Consider the following 22069-nt stretch of genomic DNA (forward strand, 5'->3'; position numbering starts at 1 on the left):
GTGTGCTAGGAAGGGGTTGACAACCTACTGAACCGTACCCTACCTACGGCAGGGACAAGTGGTAGTACGAAACAAGTATGGGGGTTTACTGGAACAAGACTCGATCTATGGCCGACTCAGGAGGTTCAAGTATTTCCTGTATGATTAGCATAACAAATATATCTCAACTAACAGACAGGATCACCGCTCATCATACCTCATCAGGCCATACCGGACACACTCGTCCCGACGAGGAACTAGGGACAAGCTCGTGTCTACCCAAGACCACGACTTTCCCGGCTTCCTTCCGGTATGCATGAAAAGCTCACGAGGATGATCACTATCACCGGCATATCCATTTCTAACAGCAAAGAATCTCATTATGCACTCACGCGTATGATTCTATCGTCACATAAAATAACGTATGCTTCAAGTCAAGGTGGTGTTGTAACCGTATCAACAACACCCAAAAATATTATGCCAAGGTTCAGAATGCTTGCCTTCAGGTTGTGGAGAGAAAGTGTGCATTCCAAAACTTTTTGAAAGTTTTCTTCTCTCTCCATTTCCTATATTGAAAAATATCCAAATAACATATATTTCAAAAATAGTACAAAAAGTTGTCCTAAATATTTTTGAAATAAATCTTAAAATAAACTAGATGAAATTTGAGAGAGGTAGGAAAAAGAATCAACTCATTTGGAGCTTTATTTTAAAAGATATAACCAGTCAAAGTTCTGTTTTTAATAAAATAAGAAAAAGAAAACGTTTCGGGGGAAAATACGCTTTCGAAGCAGAGGAGACGTACTGCAGGGGTTTACGCGATCACTTAAACACGTGGTGGCAAGGTTGGGTCACTGACAGTGGGTCCAGCGGGCCCACTGGTCAGGTTTGACCAGTCGCTTCTCCCTCCTCTTCCTCTGCCCGAGCGGAGGCGAGACTCCGGCGATCGACGCCGGCGAACGACGGCTCCTAGGAGCCATCCGAGGGTGGGGAAGGATCCACCGCTCCAGGACAATCCTTCCGGTAGTCGAAAGGGCCCCGGGGATGGAGGGGATCGTCGGCGGCGAGCTTCGCAGCGGCGAAGGCTTCGGGCACGATTGGGGATTTGGGCTCCGGTGGTTCTTGGTCGCGTTTGAGAGGCTGGGCGGCTCTGCACGGTCAAGGGGAGTCGGGTGGTGGGGCTAGATGAGCTGGGGAGGCTCTGTTGACGACTACCGGGACCGGAGGGCGGCGGCGGCCGAACCTGCCGGAGGTGGGGGAGATGGCCTCTTCCGGTCAATCCGCGGCTAGGGAAGCACTAGGGGGATGGCCTGAGGTCGCCTGAGGGCCTAGACGAGCTCGGGACCTCCTTTTATAGCGCAACGAGGCTGGTTCCCGCGGTGGTGGAAAAGAACGACGGCAAGTCGCCGTTCTGTAGTGGCCAGGGCGACGTGGCGGCGACGAGCACTAGCAGACGTGCTTGTGGATGAGCCCGGGCTGTTCCAGGGGGCAGCTGCGCGCGCGCGGGTGGCTTGGGCGGCGCCGTCCATGGCAGAGCTTGCTGTGGCCGGCCGCTAGCCACCGTGGCCGACCTGACGGCGGTGCTGTAGCGCGCCAGGGGCGGCTCTGCGGCGAGGGAGGGGGCGGGGCATGTCGGCTGCGAGTGGGGGGAGGCCAGAGCGGGCGCGGGGAGGCGACCGTGCGACGCGGCGGCTCGGGCGCCCGCACGTGCAAAACGTGCGCTCTGGGCGCGCCCAGAGCACGCACGGGACGTGCTCGACATAATGCCAAGGCAGCCTAGAGTGCTAGAGCAAGGCTGGCAATTAACAGGACTAGGTTAGAGCTAGCAAGGGGGTTAATGGACATGGTGGTTAGGTCAGGGGATTAAGTCCACAAGGCAGACTAATAAACATGCCAAAACTGCCCATGCACTCAAGGTGTTCGACATATTGCTATGTGCATCTAGGCAACTCTTGGAGTGGCCAAAAACTCCAGATTAGGGTCTCCCTAGATGTAGGTGATGATGACAAGATCATTTGGGCAAAACCAGAAACTTGCTAGTGCAAGCTTTGGAAACTTTCAGTTTTGGACAGAGAGAAAAAGGCCTTACTGCATGCACTTAAAGTCCTCCAATGAGTCCACTCTCCTGGACTTAAAGGTTTTGTAGGGAGGACTACAAGCAGGAAAATGCTCATGGGCACTAGAGCAAAATAAATTAGGGTTGCAGTACAAATCACCAAACTGGAACAGAATGAAGATGAGGTTGATTCACTCAAATATTTCAAAGAATACCAATGGGTTTTTGCATAAAGTTGAATCATGTGCATCCACTGACATCTCCAAACACTTGGATGAATTTTTAAAAGAATATTTAAATAGGTTGTAGTGCAAAAATACCTACTGGACCAGACTTGAAAAGTTGATGTAGAGCTCAAAATCTCCAATAACCAAAAGATATCTTTACATAAAAGTGATGTGGAAACTTCACATGACATCCCCAAATTTTGGTGAAAATTTTAGATGCATTAATCAAATGGTTGCTGTGCAACAGAGGCTCCAAATCTATGAAAAATCATTTTAAAAGAATAAAGCTCATGAAAAACAATTATGCAAATTAATCCACTGATAAAGAATTGTTTTATAGAGAGAGTATACAAGTCCAATATTACATTTGGAAAGTTTCCACTTGAGGTAAAACTCCACAATATTAAAGAAAAGAGAGGTTCTGAAATCAAGAGATAAATCCAGACAAATGGAAAAATTTAAATTCCTGGCAAAATTTTAATTAATAAAACAAGGTCAAAATTTTGGGGTGTCACAATGCACTAGGTATTACACCTAGATCGGATATGAACTCCTTCATCCAGACTCCTTAATTTGCTGCTTCCGAAGAATCTATGTACTCCGCTTCACACGTAGATACCGCCACGACGCTCAGCTTGGAACTGCACCAACTGATAGCTCCATGATATGTCTCTAACGTATCTATAATTTTTGATTGTTCCATGCTATTATTTTATCTGTTTGGGATGTTTAATGGGCTTTAATATGCTATATTATATTATTTTTTGGAATAACCTTGTCGGATCTGGGGTTCCGGCAAAACCCTTAAGGTTTGAACTCTGGGGTGCGCGTGAAGTTCTTTCCCTCCTACCGATCTACGCCCTAGCTCGCTAAGATCTCGCGGATGAACTCGACGAACTCGCAACACAGAAAGACACGAGATTTATACTGGTTCGGGCCACCGCTGTGGTGTAATACCCTACTCCAGTGTGGTGGTGGTGGATTGCCTCTCGGGCTAATGATGAACAGTACAAGGGGAAGAACAGCCTCCTGAGGTTGAGGTGTTCTTGTGCTTGCAGAACTTGTGTGGGTGAGATGACTCTAAATGAGTTATCCCCTACGGCGGTGGCTAGCTCTACTTATATAGGCCCTGGTCCACTTCCCAAATATTGAGTGGGAAGGGAGCCAACAACGGCGACCAATTTGAAAGGGGACAGCTAGTACAAGCTATCCTGACAAAAGCGGTCTTCGCCTTCGAAAGGGCTCTGGTGATGACGCCGTCTTGGGCTCCATGGTGACCTCCATCTTGCCGTCCTGCTGGTCTTGGTCTCATTGCACCGATATGGAAACCTTTGCCAGATGCCTCGGTACTCCGCGCCTGCGCTGGCCTCCTTAGCACCAAAGAGGAAACAAGGACGCTGCGCGCGCTAGCACCTGCCTGGCGCCCACCTAGTGTCGATCGTCATGGCTCACGTCACGAGAACCTCGTGAGGTTTGCCCCGCCTTGATATCTCCGCTCCTCGCGAGGCAGCCTGGTGAGGCCGCTCCTGAGGAGGTCTTGCGTCGTCAGCCTCGTGAGGCTTGGCCCCTCGCGAGGGTCTTGAATGCTTTGTTGATGAAGATGGGCCGTACATGCCCGCTAGCATAGCCACGCCGTGGGCCGCAGGCAGACAAGTCTGGGGACGCCCGTTCCCAGACCGCCGACAGTAGCCCCCGGGCCCAAGGTGCGCTCGCGCTTGGCTTTGCGGCGAAGCCAAGGGCCAAGCGCATAGCGCCACGGGCCCCAAAAGCATGCGGCCTTGGTTGACGCGTGGCGGTTGATTGGACGTGGGCGTCTCCACTTCCCCACGCTGCCTTAGAATCCTCCTGGCTACGCGGCCCTCGCAACCTACACAGTTATTCCTCCGTCGCCCGCGCCTTGCTTCCCAATCTCTCTGCTTCCTCGAAACTCTGCTTCTCCTCTCCAATCTGACCTGCCTCCTGCCCGCTCCATCGCCATGGTGCCGAAACAAGCAGACAAGGGGAATAAGCCCCTATCCTCGCCGAGTGCGCCTCCGGCCGTCGAGCCTGCGGTCGGTCGATCCTTGGTGCTCAACAACGAGGCCATGGACAAGGTGCGCCCCATGCTTGCTTCCAGTTTCAACGAGTGGGGAGAGACGGTGGCTTGGCCCGCGTCTCGCCCTCGCATTGCCCGGGCAGCCACTGAGGTCCCAATCTTCATAGATGCCCTCTGGGCTGGCCTGATTCCTCCCTTCTCTGCCTTCTTCAACGTTGTGCTCGAGCATTATCAGATCCACATGCTGCATCTCGACCCTCAATCTGTGACTCTTCTCGCCGTCTACGCCTTTGTGTGCGAAGCCATGGTGGGCATCGCTCCCTCGGTGGCCCTCTTCCGCCATTTCTTCTCATTGCATCTGGCTGACCGTCGGCAGAGCTCGGGGTGCGTGAGCTTCCAGGCCGTGGTCGCGACAGCGGGCGCAGGGATCGAGTTTGAGCTTCCTCCATCCACGAGCGAGTTTAGGACTCGATGGGTGTTTGTCGACGTCGGTGTGCTCAGCCCTCTGCTCCATGCTCCGCCAGGGCCTGCTGTTCCCAACCCCAGTTGGGGCCACCAGAGGCTCGCGAGCCCCCGTCTCATTCCCGTTTGGCTTAGGCTGAGGAGGCTGAAGGACCACGGCGTGACTGCGCCTATGGTGGTGAAGGAGTTCATCAAGCGCCGAGTCGCTCCGTTTCAGCGCCATTCCCGCCCGATGTGCACCTTGCTCAGCAGCTAGGACCATATGACATTTCAGGAGGAGGGACTTCCTCTTACGACGCGGCAAACGGTGCTTGCGGTCCTGACGGGTGCCCCTCTGCCGAACGACATGCCTAGGAAGAGCTGTCTGCTGTACCGCTGCGAGAACAAGGCCGAATTTGCCGAGAGCATGCCCTCCTTTGATGAGTGGGGGCTGCACCCGATCGGCCTGGTGGGGCCCTACGAGAACCCCGTCGACGTGGTCCCCTTCCTCGCCGCCGGTGCCGAGCTCGCCCCAAGTGAGGGTGCATGAGGGCGAGCTCCGACGGAGGCCGGTGGCCCAAGTGCTGAGGAGCACATGCCGCGTGGTGATGCTGGGACGTCGTCCTCGAGAGCTCGCGATCCCTCCCCTGGGCGTCGGTTACTGAGGCGACGCAGCATGCGGTTCCTGAGGTCAAAGCCACGGAAGCCTCGGGAGGTCGTGGCGAGACGGCGCCCGACTGTTCACCGCAGCCGGGAAACCCTGAAGTTGTCCCTCCGAGCTCTTCTTCGGCCTTGCCTCGCGCTGGCCGCCACGTCCAGCGCTTCGGTCGGCTTTGCATGGACTTCGAGGAGCTCTGCAAGAGTAAAGGATCCCCAAGCGGCACGCATCTTCGGGCCGTTGAAGCGGCGAAAGTACTTCGCTGTCGATGAGTAAGTACTGCACCTTGCGATTTCTTGATTGCTGCTTTCCTTCCTAACGCTAGCTCTTTAGGACCCCTTCTGCCAGGGCCGTTGGGTCCCTCGTGAAGCAATCCTCGCCTTCCTCGGCACCCCCGTCGGCCTTGAGTACCCCGAGCTTGCACGTCGCGCCCGGAGCGGGGCTGGCCGAGGGGGTGCGCTCGCCTTCTTGGTGCCTTGAATCTGCGGCCCCGTGGTCCTTCCTTCACGGTCCAGCTTGGAGCTTGGCGCGCATCCCCCGGGCCCCTCCTTTGGTCATGGATGGCAGCTGGTTGGCTTTGGCCTGCAGCTCTTCTTCAAGCGGTGGGCCCCGACTGGCCGGGGCCCCTCACGAGGTCAGGCCGGCGCCTGGAGCGGCACCAGCCCCAGCCCCCTGCCAAGAGGGGGGGCGCCAGCGCACGCCCCGCCCGCAGCCCCAGTGGCGGAGGACGAGGTGGGGCGTGCGCTGGAGTCCGAGCGCGGGCGGAGCGTCGTTCGTCATGAGCTCTTCCAGGAGGCGATGGGCGCGATGAGTCGGCTGGGCGAAGAACTTGCTGGTGGCGACTCGCGTCTTGAGGCTGAAGGCCTTCACCTAGCGGATGAGTGGCGTAAGCTGAGGGTGGCCGTCAACCTGGGCCGCTACCAGCGTGATCTTGACAATGCGAAGGCCGAGGCATCCCTCAAGGTTTCCCGTGAAGCTTGCTCCCGAGCCTTGGAGGAGGCTCGCAAGGCTGCGGAGAAGCGCGCGTGGGAGCTCCAGGCCTGGAGTGCGTCCCTCGAGCGCCAGGTGGAGGCGCACAGAGCTGCCCTTGTGTCGCTGAGGGGGACGCCCGCAGAAGAAGAGGAGGTCCGGAGGCGTGAGGAGGCGCTGGCTCTGGAAGCCGTGGAGCGCAGCCTTGAGCTCGAACAACTGGAGACGAGGGAGCATCAAGTTGCTCAAGCGGAAGATGCCATCGGGGCTCGCGAGGCCAAGGTCCAGGAGGAAGTCGATCGTCAGGTGGCCCGGGTTCGCGCGGATCTTGAAGGTCGGTATGACTTGAAGTTGAAGCTCGTGGGAACGGAGGATGCGGGCAAGGTCGCCGCCCTCAGGCCCAGGCTCGCTAAAGCAGAGAGGCACGCGGGGGCCTCGGCTGTCGCCCTGGCCGCGGCGCAGGCGGACTTGGCCTTCGCCCGCGCTGAGCTGCTTTTGCTTCAGAAATGGGTTGATGACGCCGAGGCCGTCGCGCGGCAAAACAGGGAGGAAGTGCTGGAGAGGTGGACGCTGGAGCGCGTTCACGCTCCCATGCTTCAGGATCTTCGGAACAGGGCCAACACTGCCCTGGGCCATGTCTCTGACGCAAATGCCCCCCATCCTCAGGTGAATGACTACGCCAGTCACCTCCGCTTCTTCACCGATGTGGTGACCCGCCTGGAGGCCCGATCTCACGAAACTCGCAGGCTCGTGGAAGAGAGGATTCGTGGCCTGCTCGAGCGCGCTTTATCCCGTGTCTTCAGCCATCTCCTGAACGCCAACCCTGACTTCGATTTCGACGCCGCCATCGCCCCCGTACCTACGGTCGTCCGGGACGACCTGGCGCGGTGGGTAGAGGACAACGTGGATGCGTTGGTCAGGGCCTTCACTTCAGAGGACGATGCGGTGGTGGTCGCCGCAGACGGAGGCGACGTGGTCGATGATGGGGACACCGGCGCTGGTGACGGTGGTGGCGGCATCTACAACGGCGACGGCGACGCGAGCAGCGCGTCTGAAGACGATGTGGAGGACGCGGCGAGCGACATATCTGGCTAATTCCTCGTTCCTTTATTGCTTTACCCTGTATGCAAAAACTCGGGCGTGGCCCCTAAAGATTGTGAGAGCATTTTGAGAGGGGGAGCCCCTCATGTAAACAAATCTTGATTTCTACTCCTTTATACTGAACCAAGGGTGAGTTTTGATTGGTCATGAGCCTGACGTCAAGTTTTGCCGCTGCGGCTTACCTTAGCTGGGGCAGGCCCTGAATCGAATCGTAAGGTCGAGAGCCACCGCGGGGCTCCTGAAGGGTCTACCGACTCGCCCGAGTGGGCCTCGTGAGGTTCCTGCGCTGATCGGCGCGCGTGGCGCGCGTGCTGTGCCCAGCCCCGCTCGCGAGGGGCCCGCGAGGGGGAGGCGAAGAGCGTGAGCTCCAGAACAAGGCAAGAACCAGATGGCAAGAAATCGCTTGAACAAGAAAATTCACCCCCCGCACGCATTGACAAAAACTCGACTCCAACTTAAATCCAAATCCAGAAAGCAAGGCTACAGAAGAAGAGATCCGAAGCAAATGGCCGCGTCGGGCGCCTAATCTAGTCTTCTGGTCTTCGAGTCTTCTCACCAGCGCGGAGCTAAGTGCTGCCACTAGGCGTCGGAGGGAGCCCCAGGGCCTGAGGCCGGCACCCCTGAGACTCCCGGGCTTGTACAGCCCCACTCATTATTACGTGAGAGTGTCACGGGCGGCGAGCTTCACAGGCACTGGGCCTTCTTCACAGGAACCGGCCTTGCTTCATATCGCCAGACGAGGGCCCCGCCTTGCGCCACCTCGACCACCTTTGAGCCGACCGGCAACCTGGACAACACAAAGGGGGGAAAGGGGATGCCAGCGGTGCCCTCGGCGACCACGGGTCCTCTGCCGGGGGAAGGCTCGGCAGCACCTCCCCGACAGAGGGCCTACCTCCGGGCGTTGCCTGGCTTCGCGCGAAGTGGGGAGGGGTCTTTCTCCTGGCTCCCTCCTCGTGGCCCCCAGTGTGCTTCCCCCGGCGGAAGGGAGGCCGCTGCGCCGGGGTCATCGACCGAGGCTGTGACCTGATTCACTTGCAGCCCACGGTTAGCGTAAGCCTGCTCCTGAGAGATTAGTGGTACCCTGTAGTTGTTGTTGCTGGCGCGATCGCTGCGGTTCTCTGTCGGTTCCTGGAAGGCTTCAACTTCTAGCGTCCCTTCTTCCCAATCTTCTCCGAGGAACGAGCCAGGGTCGTCCTCTGGTGTGTACTCCTGGTCCATCATGCGGGGCACGTAGGCTTCCGGGTCCGTTACCCCGAACACCTCGCCGTAATGCCCCACACTCCATGTTTCCCGGCCCAGCACGGCGTCCTGAGGATGGTAGCGCGGCATCTCGCTGGTACCATGGGAGGCGACGCTTGTGCCCATGCTTGTCGCGGGCGGCATGGGGGCGGTGGAGCCCCCGGCGCCACCGGCCGTGCTGGTGTTGACGAAGCCCCCAGGGGCACCCGATGGCGCGTGGTTGCAGCGAGGCCCGCCATGAGACCCCGTAGTGGCCTGAGGAGGAAGCTGATAGCAGAAGGGCGGCGCTCCCGACGCCGCCACATCCAGCAGCTCGACAACGCGTTCCAGCAGTGCATCCCAGCTGTTCTCCGTCAGCCGGCACCGCAGCAGCTCTCGCGCCACTGTGAGCGTTGCCCGCATGTTTGCCTGCTCCCGCCGTGAGTGCGGCGCCGTTGTTGCAGCGTGGCTTGCTGCCCTTGCAGTGGCTCGCACTTGCCGTTGAGTGAGGGTGGACGACGAATGGCCGCGCCGCCCCCGCCCCGCAGCATTGGACGGCGCTCGCGCCGCCTGCAGCGCGGGGTCGAGGTCTTCGTGGGCAGGTGACACCGCTCGGGCTGGCCAAGCTGCCCAGCGGTCGGAGTCTGGCCTTGGATTGCCGGACATCGGGGCGCGTGTGACACCCAAAAATTGTGGCCTTGTTTTATTTATTAAAATGTTGCCAGGAAATAAAACTTTTCCACTTGTCAAGATTTACCCTTTTGTTATTGTGAATTTTTTTTTCTTCAAGTGGAAAAACCTTCAAAGAGTATTATTGGACTTATGTGCACTCTTTATAAAATCAATCCTTTATCAGTGGATTTATTTGCATAATTATTTTTCATGAGCCTTATTCTTTTAAAATGATCTTTCATAAATTTGGAGCCCCTTTTTGCACTGCAACCATTTGATAAATGCTTCTAAAAATTTCACCAAAATTTGGGGATGTCATGTGAGGTTTCCCCATCACTTTTATGCAAAAACATCTTTTGGTCATTGGAGATTTTGAGCTCCACATCAACTTTTCAAATCTGGTCCAGTAGGTATTTTGCACTACAACCTATTTAAATATTCTTCTAAAAATTCTTCCAAGTGTTTGGAGATGTCAGTGGATACATACAATTCATATTCAAGCAAAAACCCAGTATTGTTCTTTGAAATATTTGAGTGAATCATCTTCATTTCCATTCTGGTCCAGTTTGGTGATTTGTACTGCAACCCCATTTTATTTTGCTCTAATACCTATGAGCTTTTTCCTACCTATAGTCCTCCCTACCAAACTCTTAAGTCCAGGAGATTGGACCCATTGGCATATTTTTGATGCATGAAATGATAGTCTTTAGTTTCTGCCCAAAACTGGTTTTCTCAAAAGCTTGCACTATCAACTTTCTGTTTTTGCCAAACTAACCTTACCACCTTCTTGAGCTCCTAAAGAGACCAGGATCTGGAGAGTTTGGCCACCCCAAGAGTTGCCTAGCTAACCATGGCATTCTGTCGAACACCCTGTGTGCAGGAACAATTTTGGCAAGCTCTCTGGTTTGCATTGTGGACTTGAACCCCTGACCTATCCACCTTGTCCACTGAGCGCCTTGCTTCCCCTACCTCCATCCTGTGCAGTGCCAGCTCCACCCTCGAGCTCTAGAGCGCGCTGGCATTTCGTCGAGCAGGTGCCGTGCATGCTCTGGGCGCGCCCAGAGCGCATGTTTTGCACGCGCGCGCACTACGCCGACACGCCGCACTGCCGCCCTCATCGCGTCCCATCTCTGACCCCTGCTCGCCTGCCGAACCACGCCAGGCACTCGCCCTCTCTCCAGTACCCTCCAAGCTCGCCCTGGCACCCTGCAGCGCCGCCTTGGCAGCACGCCAGCGTCGGCAGCGGATTCCGCCGCGGACGGCGGCGCCCAAACCGCCAGCGCACGCCAGCTGCCCCAGAGCACAGGCCGTGCTTATCCTCCCGCTCGTCGGCACGCTGTCGTCGCCGCCACGATGCCCTGCAACTACAGGAAAGTGGTCGCCGGCGATCTTATCCTCGGCCACCGCGGGAGCCGGCCTCGAGCACCTATATAAAGGTGCCCCGTGCTCCACCGAACACTCCAGCAACCCAAGGCCACCCCCATAGCCCTCCCGCAGCCAGCAATCGACGGGAAGGAGCTCTCTTCCCCGCCTCCGGCAAGTTCGGTCGCCGCCGCAATCCAGTGCATTTCATCGCAGCTAGGCCCTCTCCCGTCCATCCAGCTTCACCAGACGCCTCCCCATGATCTTGCAGAGCTGCCCAGCATCTCAGGCTCGACCAAGGACCACCGGAACCCAAATTTCACTTCACCACCGTAGCCCCCTCCGCCGCGGAGCTCGCCGCCGGTGACCTCCTCCGTCCCCACCTACCTAACGCCCACCGAGAGGACCGCCTCGGTCTGGCAAACCCATCCCTGCCCTCAGATGCCCTCGAGGAGCCGCCGTTCGTCGCCGGTGAACGCCGGAGCCCCACCACCGTTCGGGCGCAGAGAAAGGAGGGAGAGGGAGACCAGTCAAACCTGACCAGTGGGCCCTTGGACCCACTGTCAGTGACCCGCACAGCCGCTCTCTCTGATTTAATGAAAGCGCAAAGATCCGGAGATTTTTGGAGGAAAAGGAAAGCTTCCAATAAGTGCATCCTTTGCATACTCTTGAAGGCAAGCATTTCTGAACCCTGGCATAATATTTTGTGTGGTGTTTTGATACGGTTACAACACCTTTTGACTTGGAGTATGTGATAGCTTTATGTATCGATATAGTCTCGTGCATGAGTGCACTTTGGAGTTGTTTGTGGTCAGCAATGGATACACTAATGATTTGGATCATCCTCGTGAGCTTCTCTTGCATACCGGTAGGAAGCCGGGAAAGTCGTGGTCTTGGGTAGACACGAGCTTGTCCCTAGTCCCTCGTCGAGACGAGTATGCCCGGTATGGCATGGTGAGGCTCGAGGAGTGGTGATTTATTTCACTAGTGGTAATATTGTTGGAGGATACTTGGACCACCTGAGTCGGTTGTAGACCGAGTCTTGATCAATAGCTTCCTTATTTGTTGGTACCACCACTTGTCCCTGCACGGGACAGGGTACGGTTCAGTAAGTTGTCAACCCCGTCCTAGCACACACCGTACAGAGAGGCCGTGATGAAGGTCCCGTGGCCACGGATTAAAGCCTGTCATTCGGTCCGGGGGCATGGGTGTTTCCGGTTGGGACCGAGAGGGGGGGCACCCCCTTAGAGCGCGCGAATAAAAATTTGATCCCATGCTACGTCGAGGTTGTAGCCTCCCCACTTAGAGTTTTGCTTGGCAGGTGTCGTGGGTGATTCCAGACACCGGTGAGTTAAGCTGGTGTGTGCAGGTCAGGCGTGTTTTCAATTAAAAGACCGTAGACGGAATTAGTCCCGAGGGACTAAGTAAACCCGTTACTCGTGGAAAATGGTACTCCCTCTGCAGAGGATATATCCTGTTGGATAGTCATGTTCTTGAGTAAGGACCACAGTCTGAGTTAAATCTCAGTAACGGTATTCGGATGGAGAACGATTTAACTAGATCTCAGTAACGGTATTCGGATGGAGAACGATTTAACTAGATCTCAGTAACGGTATTCGGATGGAGAACGATTTAACTAGACCTCGGTAACGGTATTCGGATGGAGATACGGCTTGACTAAATTATCGGTTTTCGGATGGAGAAACGACTGTACTAAATATTGTTTATGATTATGGCACGTATGGATTGTGATCTTTATTATTTTGGACTAACCATTATGTATTTTATTGAGTATCCTTGGGATGGTTCTACCTCCTGGATATTCACTGTGATTATTCTCTTATAAGCCCTTTCTGTGGCATCGCTCAGACGCCCGACTGCGGCATGCTTGTTGTTCATTTATCTTTTATAAGCCCTTTATGTGGTGTCGCCCCGACGCCCGACTGCGGCATTATTATTTCTGCATTTTTCGCTCGAGGAGTCATTCAGACACTCGTTTGGCACCAGTATTACTATTCTGCATTTTCCGCTCGAGGAGTCATTCAGACACTCGTTTGGCACCAGTATTACTATTCTGCATTTTCCGCTCGAGGAGTCATTCAGACACTCGTTTGGCACCAGTATTACTATTCTGCATTTTCCGCTCGAGGAGTCATTCAGACACTCATTTGGCACCAGTATTACCATTCTGCATTTTCCGCTCGAGGAGTCATTCAGACACTCGTTTGGCACCCAGTATTTTGTTTTGGTATATTTTTAACCATATGTGTGCATCTTGGTCTTTCGTATATTTCGTGACAGACGTGTGATCATCTAATTAACCCGGAGCATGTTTGATATATTATACCCATGTTCTTAATGTTTGCGAGTACATTCAAACGTACTCACTGGCTTGTCCCTGGCTATTGTCTTGGCCAGATTCCTTGCTTGGAGATAAGCATCGCGGTGACAAACCTCAGAACCCGCGTGTTGGCGTTTGCAGCCTCGCGAAGATAGGAGTTATCCTGGTCAGCTGTTCTTGTGCGAAATGGAGTCCCATAGACGCAGATGTATCCAACCGCTTCCGCCTTCTACCATTAGAAACCAAGTGTTGTACTCCTAGGCCTAAATGGTCTTGTACTACATATTTTTATACTTGCTTGGAATTCTTGTATCAAGTTGGTACCTCATCAGCTAACAGTAATCCTGGGGCTGGTGAGCACACAGGCCGTTTTTCTGGGAATTTATATCCCAAAATCCGGTCGTGACAGCGCGGAGCGTCGGTGGATCGATCAGCGAGGAAGAGGCTCCGGCGCACCCCTACCTGGCGCGCCAAATGTCGGATCTGGGGTTCCGGCAAAACCCTTGATGTTCGAACTCTGGTGTGCGCGCGAAGTTCTTTCCCTCCTACCAATCTACGCCCTAGCTCGCTAAGATCTCACGGATGAACTCGACGAACTCGAAACACAGAAAGACACGAGATTTATACTGGTTCGGGCCACCATTGTGGTGTAATACCCTACTCTAGTGTGGTGGTGGTGGATTGCCTCTCGGGCTGATGATGAACAGTACAAGGGGAAGAATAGCCTCCTGAGGTTGAGGTGTTCTTGTGCTTGCTGAACTTGTGTGGGTGAGATGACTCTGAATGAGTTATCCCCTACGGTGGTGGCTAGCTCTACTTATATAGGCCCTGGTCCTCTTCCCAAATATTGAGCGGGAAGGGAGCCAACAACGGCGGCCAATTTGAAAGGGGACAGCTAGTACAAGCTATCCTGACAAAAGCGGTCTTCGCCTGCGAAAGGGCTCTGGTGCTGACGCCGTCTTGGGCTCCATGGTGACCTCCGTCTTGCCGTCCTGCTGGTCTTGGTCTCATTGCACCGATATGGAAACCTTTTGCCTGATGCCTCGGTACTCCGCGCCTGCGCTGGCCTCCTTAGCACCAAAGAGGAAACAAGGACGCTGCACGCGCTGGCGCCCGCCTGGTGTCGATCGTCATGGCTCACGTCACGAGAGCCTCGCGAGGTTTGCCCCGCCTTGATATCTCCGCTCCTCGCGAGGCAGCCTGGTGAGGCCGCTCCTGAGGAGGTCTTGCGTCGTCCGCCTCGCGAGGCTTGGCCCCTCGCGAGGGTCTTGAATGCTTTGTTGATGAAGATGGGCCGTACAGGCCCGCTAGCATAGCCACGCCGTGGGCCGCAGGCAGGCAAGTCTGGGGAACCCCGTTCCCAGAACACCGACAAACCTATTAACCGGAGGCCCAGTGCCAGTTTCTGTTTTTTTGCCTATTTTAGAGTTTTGCAGAAAAGGAATACCAAACGGAGTCCAAACGGAATGAAACCTTCGCGATGATCTTTCTTGGACCAAAAGCAATCCAGAAGACTTGGAGTCGAAGTCTGGAACTCCACGAGGAAGCCACGAGGCAGGAGGGCGCGCCCCCACCCTCGTGGGCCCCTTGTAGCTCAACCGACGTACTTCTTTCGCCTATATATACTCTTATACCCTAGAAACATCAATGGGGCCACGAAACCCTATTTCCACTGCCGCAACCTTTTGTACCCATGAGATCCCATCTTTGGGCCTTTTCCGGCGATCTGCCGGAGGGGGAATCGATCGCGGAGGGCTTCTACATCAACACCATTGCCTCTCCGATGAAGCGTGAGTAGTTTACCAGAGACCTTCGGGTCCATAGTTATTAGCTAGATGGCTTCTTCTCTCTCTTTGATTCTCAGTACAAAGTTCTCCTCGATGTTCTTGGAGATCTATTCGATGTAATATTCTTTTGTGGTGTGTTTGCCGAGATCCGATGAATTGTGGATTTATGAACAAGATTATCTATGAATATTATTTGGTTCTTCTCTGAATTCTTATATGCATGATTTGATATCTTTGCAAGACTCTTCGAATTATCGGTTTAGTTTGGCCTACTAGATTGATCTTTCTTGCAATGGGAGAAGTGCTTAGCTTTGGGTTCAGTCTTGCGGTGTCCTTTCCCAGTGACAGTAGGGACAGCAAGGCACGTATTGTATTTTTGCCATCGAGGATAAAAAGATGGGGTTTATATCATATTGCTTGAGTTTATCCCTCTACATCATGTCATCTTGCTTAATGCATTACTCCGTTCTTATGAACTTAATACTCTAGATGCATGCTAGATAGCGGTCGATGTGTGGAGTAATAGTAGTAGATGCAGAATCACTTCGATCTACTTGACACGGACGTGATGCCTATATTCATGATCATTGCCTTAGATATCTTCATAACTATGCGCTTTTCTATCAATTGCTCGGCAGTAATTTGTTCACCCACCGTAATACATGCTATCTTGATAGTAGCCACTAGTGCCCACGGGTCTCTTTCCTATTATATTACATCTCTTTTATTTACATCGCATCTCGTTTACTATTTACAATCTTTACTTTCCAATCTATACAACAAAAATACCAAAAATATTTACTTTACTATCTCTATTAGATCTCACTTTTGCGAGTGACCGTGAAGGGATTGACAACCCCTTTATCGCGTTGGTTGCAAGGTTCTTGATTGTTTGTGCAGGTACAAGGTGACTTATGTGTTGTCTCCTACTAGATTGATACCTTGGTTCTCAAAACTGAGGGAAATAGTTATGCTATTTTGCTGCATCACCCTTTCCTCTTCAAGGGAAAACCAACGCATGCTCAAGAGGTAGCAAGAAGGATTTCTGGCGCCATTGCCGGGGAGATCTACGCCAAGTCTAGACATACCAAGTACCCATCATAAACTCTTCTCCCTCGCATTACATTATTTGCTATTCGCCTCTCGTTTTCCACTCCCCCACTTCTAAAACGATTTTTGAAAACCTTTGCCTTTTCTTCGCCCCTCTTCCGTTTATCTCTTTTCACTTGCTTCTTGTGTGCTTGTGTGTTGGATTGATTGTTTGTCATGATGGCTCAAGATAATACTAAATTGTGTGACTTTTCCAATACCAACAACAATGATTTTATTAGCACTCTGATTGCTCCTACTACCGATGCTGAATCTTGTTATGAAAGATCAATTTTCTGGCCTTCCTAGTGAAGATGCCGCTACCCATCTAAACAACTTTGTTGATTTGTGTGATATGCAAAAGAAGAAAGATGTGGATAATGATATTGTTAAATTGAAGCTATTTCCATTTTTGCTTAGAGATCGTGCTAATACTTGGTTCTCTTCTTTGCCTAAAAATAGTATTGATTCATGGAATAAGCGCAAAGATGCTTTTATCTCTAAGTATTTCCCTCCCGCTAAGATCATCTCTCTTAGAAACAATATTATGAATTTTAAGCAACTTGATGATGAGCATGTTGCACAAGCTTGGGAGAGGATGAAATTAATGATACGTAATTGCCCTACACATGGTTTGAATTTGTGGATAATTATACAAAAAAATTATGCCGGACTGAATTTTGCTTCTAGAAATCTTTTAGATTCGGCCGCAGGAGGCACTTTTATGGAAATCACGTTAGGAGAAGCTACTAAACTCCTAGACAATATTATGGTTAATTATTCTCAATGGCACACCGAAAGATCCACTAGTAAAAAAGTTCATGCGATTGAAGAGATTAATGTTTTGAGTGGAAAGATGGATGAACTTATGAAATTGTTTGCTAATAAAAGTGTTTCTTCTGATCCTAATGATATGCCTTTGTCCACTTTAATTGAGAATAATAATGAATCTATGGATGTGAATTTTGTTGGTAGGAACAATTTTGGTAACAACGCGTATAGAGGAAACTTTAATTCTAGGCTGTTTCCTAGTAGTTTCTCTAATAATTATGGTAATTCCTACAACAACTCTTATGGAAATTTTAATAAGATGCCCTCTGATTTTGAGACTAGTGTTAAAGAATTTATGAGTTCGCAAAAGAATTTCAATGCTTTGGTTGAAGAAAAAATTGCTTAAGATTGATGAGTTGGCTAACGTGGATAGAATTTCTCTTGATGTCGATTCTTTGAAACTTAGATCTATTCCACCTAAGCATGGCATCAATGAGTCTCTTAGAGCCATGAGAATTTCCATTGATGAGTGCAAAGAAAGAACCGCTAGGATGCGTGCTAAAAAAGATTGCTTTGTGAAAGCGTGTTCTTCTAGTTTTCATGATAATAATGATGAAGATCTAAAAGTGATTGATGTGACTCCTATTAAATCTTTGTTTTCCAATATGAATCTTGATAAAGATGGGACTGGATATGAGTCAACTTTAGTTAAAAGGCGTCCCACTGATTCAGAGTTTTTAGATCTTGATGCAAAAATTAACAAAAGTGGGATTGAAGAGGTCAAAACTTTACATAGCAATGAACCCACTATTTTGAATTTCAAGGAATTTAATTATGATAATTTCTCTTTGATAGATTGTATTTCCTTGTTGCAATCCGTGTTAAATTCTCCACATGCTTATAATCAAAATAATGATTTTACTAAACATATCGTTGATGCTTTAAGGCAATCCTACGAAGAAAAGCTTGAACTAGAAGTTTCTATCCCTAGAAAACTTTATGATGAGTGGGAACCTACTATTAAAATTAAGATTAAAGATTATGAATGCTATGCTTTGTGTGATTTGGGTGCTAGTGTTTCCACGATTCCAAAAACCTTGTGTGATGTGCTAGGTTTCCGGGAATTTGATGATTGTTCTCTAAATTTGCATCTTGTGGATTCCACCATTAAGAAACCTATGGGAAGGATTAATGATGTTCTTATTGTTGCAAATGGGAATTATGTGCCCGTAGATTCATTGTTCTTGATATAGATTGCAATCCTACATGTCCTATTATTCTTGGTAGACCTTTCCTTAGAACGATTGGTGCAATTATTGACATGAAAGAAAGAAATATTAGATTCCAATTTCCGTTAAGGAAAGGCATGGAACACTTTCCTAGGAATAAAATTAAATTTCCTTATGAATTTATTATGAGAGCCACTTATGGATTGCATACCAAAGATGGCAATACCTAGATCCATTCTTGTTTTTATGCCTAGCTAGGGGCGTTAAACGATAGCGCTTGTTGGGAGGCAACCCAATTTTATTTTTGTTCTTTGCTTTTTGCTCCTGTTTAGTAATAAATAATTCATCTAGCTTCTTTTTAGATGTGGTTTAATGTTTTAGTTAGTTTTTGTGCCAAGTAGAACCTTTGGGAAGACTTGGGTGAAGTCTTTGCGATCCTGCTGTAAAAAACAGAAACTTTTGCGCTCACGAGAATAGCTGTCATTTTTACAAAAGAGTGATATTAGGTTGATTATTTTTGCATAAGATTAATAGACAAATTCCTCATGTACACCAATTTATTTCAGAATTTTTGTAGTTACATAAGCATTCTAAAGTTACAGATTGCTACAGACTATTCTGTTTTTGACAGATTCTGTTTTTCGTGTGTTGTTTGCTTATTTTGATGAATCTATGAGTACTATCGGGGGGTATGAACCATAGAGAAGTTGGAATACAGTAGGTTTAACACCAATATAAATAAATAATGAGTTAATTACAGTACATTAAAGTGGTGGTTTATTTTCTTCTACTAACGGAGCTCATGAGATTTTCTGTTGAAGTTTTGTGTTGTGAAGTTTTCAAGTTTTTGGGTAAAGACTTGATGGATTTTGGAATAAGGAGTGGCAAGAGCCTAAGCTTGGGGATGCCCAAGGCACCCCAAGGTAAAATTCAAGGACAACCAAAAGCCTAAGCTTGGGATGCCCCGGAAGTCATCCCCTCTTTCGTCTTCGTCTATCGGTAACTTTACTTGAGGCTATATTTTTATTCACCACATGATATGTTTTTTGCTTGGAGCGTCTTGTATGATTTGAGTCTTTGATTTTTAGTTTACCACAATCATCCTTGCTGTACACACCTTTTGGGAGAGACACGCATGAATCGGAATTTATTAGAATACTCTATGTGCTTCACTTATATCTTTTGAGCTAGATAATTTTGCTCTAGTGCTTCACTTATATCTTTTTAGAGCACGGTGGTGGTTTTATTTTATAGAAATTATTGATCTCTCATGCTTCACTTATATTATTTTGAGAGTCTTTTAGAACAGCATGGTAATTTTCTTTGGCTATAAAACTAGTCCTAATATGATGGGCATCCAAGATGGGTATAATAAAAACTTTCATATAAAGTGTGTTGAATACTATGAGAAGTTTGATGCTTGATGATTGTTTTGAGATATGAGGATGGTGATATTAGAGTCATGCTAGTAGAGTAATTGTGAATTTGAGAAATACTTGTGTTGAGGTTTTCAAGTCCCGTAGCATGCACGTATGGTAACCGTTGTGTAACAAATTTGAAGCATGAGGTGTTTCTTTGATTGTCTTCCTTATGTGTGGAGGTCGGGATCGCGCGATGGTTAACTCCTACCAACCCTTCCCCTAGGAGCATGCGCGTAGTGCTTGGTTTTGATGACTTGTAGATTTTTTCAATAAGTATGTTAGTTCTTTATGACTAATGTTGAGTCCATGGATTATATGCACTCTCACCCTTCCACCGTTGCTAGCCTCTCTAGTACCGCGCAACTTACGCCGGTACCATAAACCCACCATTTACCTTCCTCAAAATAGCCACCATACCTACCTATTATGGCATTTCCATAGCCATTCCGAGATATATTGCCATGCAACTTTCCACCGTTCCGTTTATTATGACACGCTCCATCATTGTCATATTGCCTTGCATGATCATGTAGTTGACATCGTATTTGTGGCAAAGCCACCATTCTTAATTTTTTCATACATGTCACTCTTGATTCATTGCACATCCTGGTACACCACCGGAGGCATTCATATAGAGTCATATTTTGTTCTAAGTATCGAGTTGTAATCCTTGAGGTGTAAATAAATAGAAGTGTGATGATTATCATTATTAGAGCACTGTCCCATGTGAGGAAAAAAAGAGGCCAAAGAAGCCAATGAAAAAAAAAGAGGCCAAAGAAGCCACACAAAAAAAGAGAGAAGGGACAATGCTACTATCCTTTTTCCACACTTGTGCTTCAAAGTAGCACCATGATCTTCATGATAGAGAGTCTCTTATGTTGTCACTTTCATATACTAGTGGGAATTTTCGTTATAGAACTTGGCTTGTACATTCCAATGATGGGCTTTCTCAAAACGCCCTAGGTCTTCGTGAGCAAGCAAGTTGGATGCACACCCACTTAGTTTCTTTTGTTGAGCTTTCATACATTTATAGCTCTAGTGCACCCGTTGCATGGCAATCCCTACTCACTCACATTGATATCTATTGATGGACATCTCCATAGCCCATTAATATGCCTAGTTGATGTGAGACCATCTTCCTCCTTTTTTGTCTTCTCCACAACCACCATTCTATTCCACCTATAGTGCTATGTCCATGGCTCACGCTCATGTATTGCGTGAAAGTTGAAAAAGTTTGAGAATACTAAAGTATGAAACAATTGCTTGGCTGAAACCGGGGTTGTGCATGATTTGAATATTTTGTGTGACGAAGATGGAGCATAGCCAAACTATATGATTTTGTAGGGATGAACTTTCTTTGGCCATGTTATTTTGAGAAGACATGATTACTTTGTTAGTATGCTTGAAGTATTATTATTTTTATGTCAATATTGAACTTTTGTCTTGAATCTTTCGGATCTGAACATTCATGCCACAATAAAGAAAATTACATTGATAATTATGTTAGGTAGCATTCCACATCAAAAAATCTGTTTTTATCATTTACCTACTCGAGGACGAGCAGGAATTAAGCTTGGGGATGCTTGATACGTCTCTAACATATCTATAATTTTTTATTGTTCCATGCTATTATATTATCTGTTTTGGATGTTTAATGGGCTTTAATATACTGTTTTATATTATTTTTGGGACTAACCTATTAACCGGAGGCCCAGTGCCAGTTTCTGTTTTTTTGCCTATTTTAGAGTTTTGCAGAAAAGGAATACCAAACGGAGTCCAAACGGAATGAAACCTTCGCGATGATCTTTCTTGGACCGAAAGCAATCCAGAAGACTTGGAGTCGAAGTCTGGAACTCCACGAGGAAGCTACGAGGCAGGAGGGCGCGCCCAGGGGTTAGGCGCACCCCCACCCTCGCGGGCCCCTCGTAGCTCCACCGACGTACTTCTTTCGCCTATATATACTCTTACACCCTAGAAACATCAGGGGGAGTGATAATCCCCAAGTGCAGGAATCATCGCAGCAATTCCCAAAGGTGGAAGTGATAAGTATGTAGTGTCGAACCCACAAGGAGCTAAAGGTAAGATCAATATTCTCTCAAGTCCTATCTGCCACTGATACGACTATACATACACCGAACGTTTGCTTCCAACTAGAAACGAGAAATAATACTACATTGTGGGTATGAAGAGGATAACTTTGCATGGTATCGGAGAGCTAAAATATAAAAGTAGGTGCTGTTATCATAAAGTTAGAATATATTACTAAATATTATAAATAGCGAGTGTGGAATAATGATGGGTCGGTGTGCGGAATTATCCTAGGCAATTGTTAACAAGACCGGTAGTCGTCATTGCAATTTCATATGAGGGAGAGGCATAAGCTAACATACTTTCTCTTCTTGGATCATATGCACTTACGATTGGAACTCTAGCAAGCATCCGCAACTACTAAAGATCATTAAGGTAAAACCCAACCATAGCATTAAAGCATCAAGTCCCCTTTATCCCATACGCCACAACCCCCTTACTCGGGTTTATGCTTCTGTCACTCAAGCAACCCACTATAAGCGAATCATGAACGTATTGCAACACCCTACAGCGGGAATCCCTCACGCTTGCGCGACACGGAGGGCACGATAGGACAGCACCAAAATAAAACATACAACTCGTACCAATCTAGATCATCAATCAACCCAAAGACAAAGGATATCTA

Source organism: Aegilops tauschii, chromosome 2 (genome assembly GCF_002575655.3).
Source record: "Aegilops tauschii subsp. strangulata cultivar AL8/78 chromosome 2, Aet v6.0, whole genome shotgun sequence".
NCBI lineage: Eukaryota > Viridiplantae > Streptophyta > Magnoliopsida > Poales > Poaceae > Aegilops > Aegilops tauschii.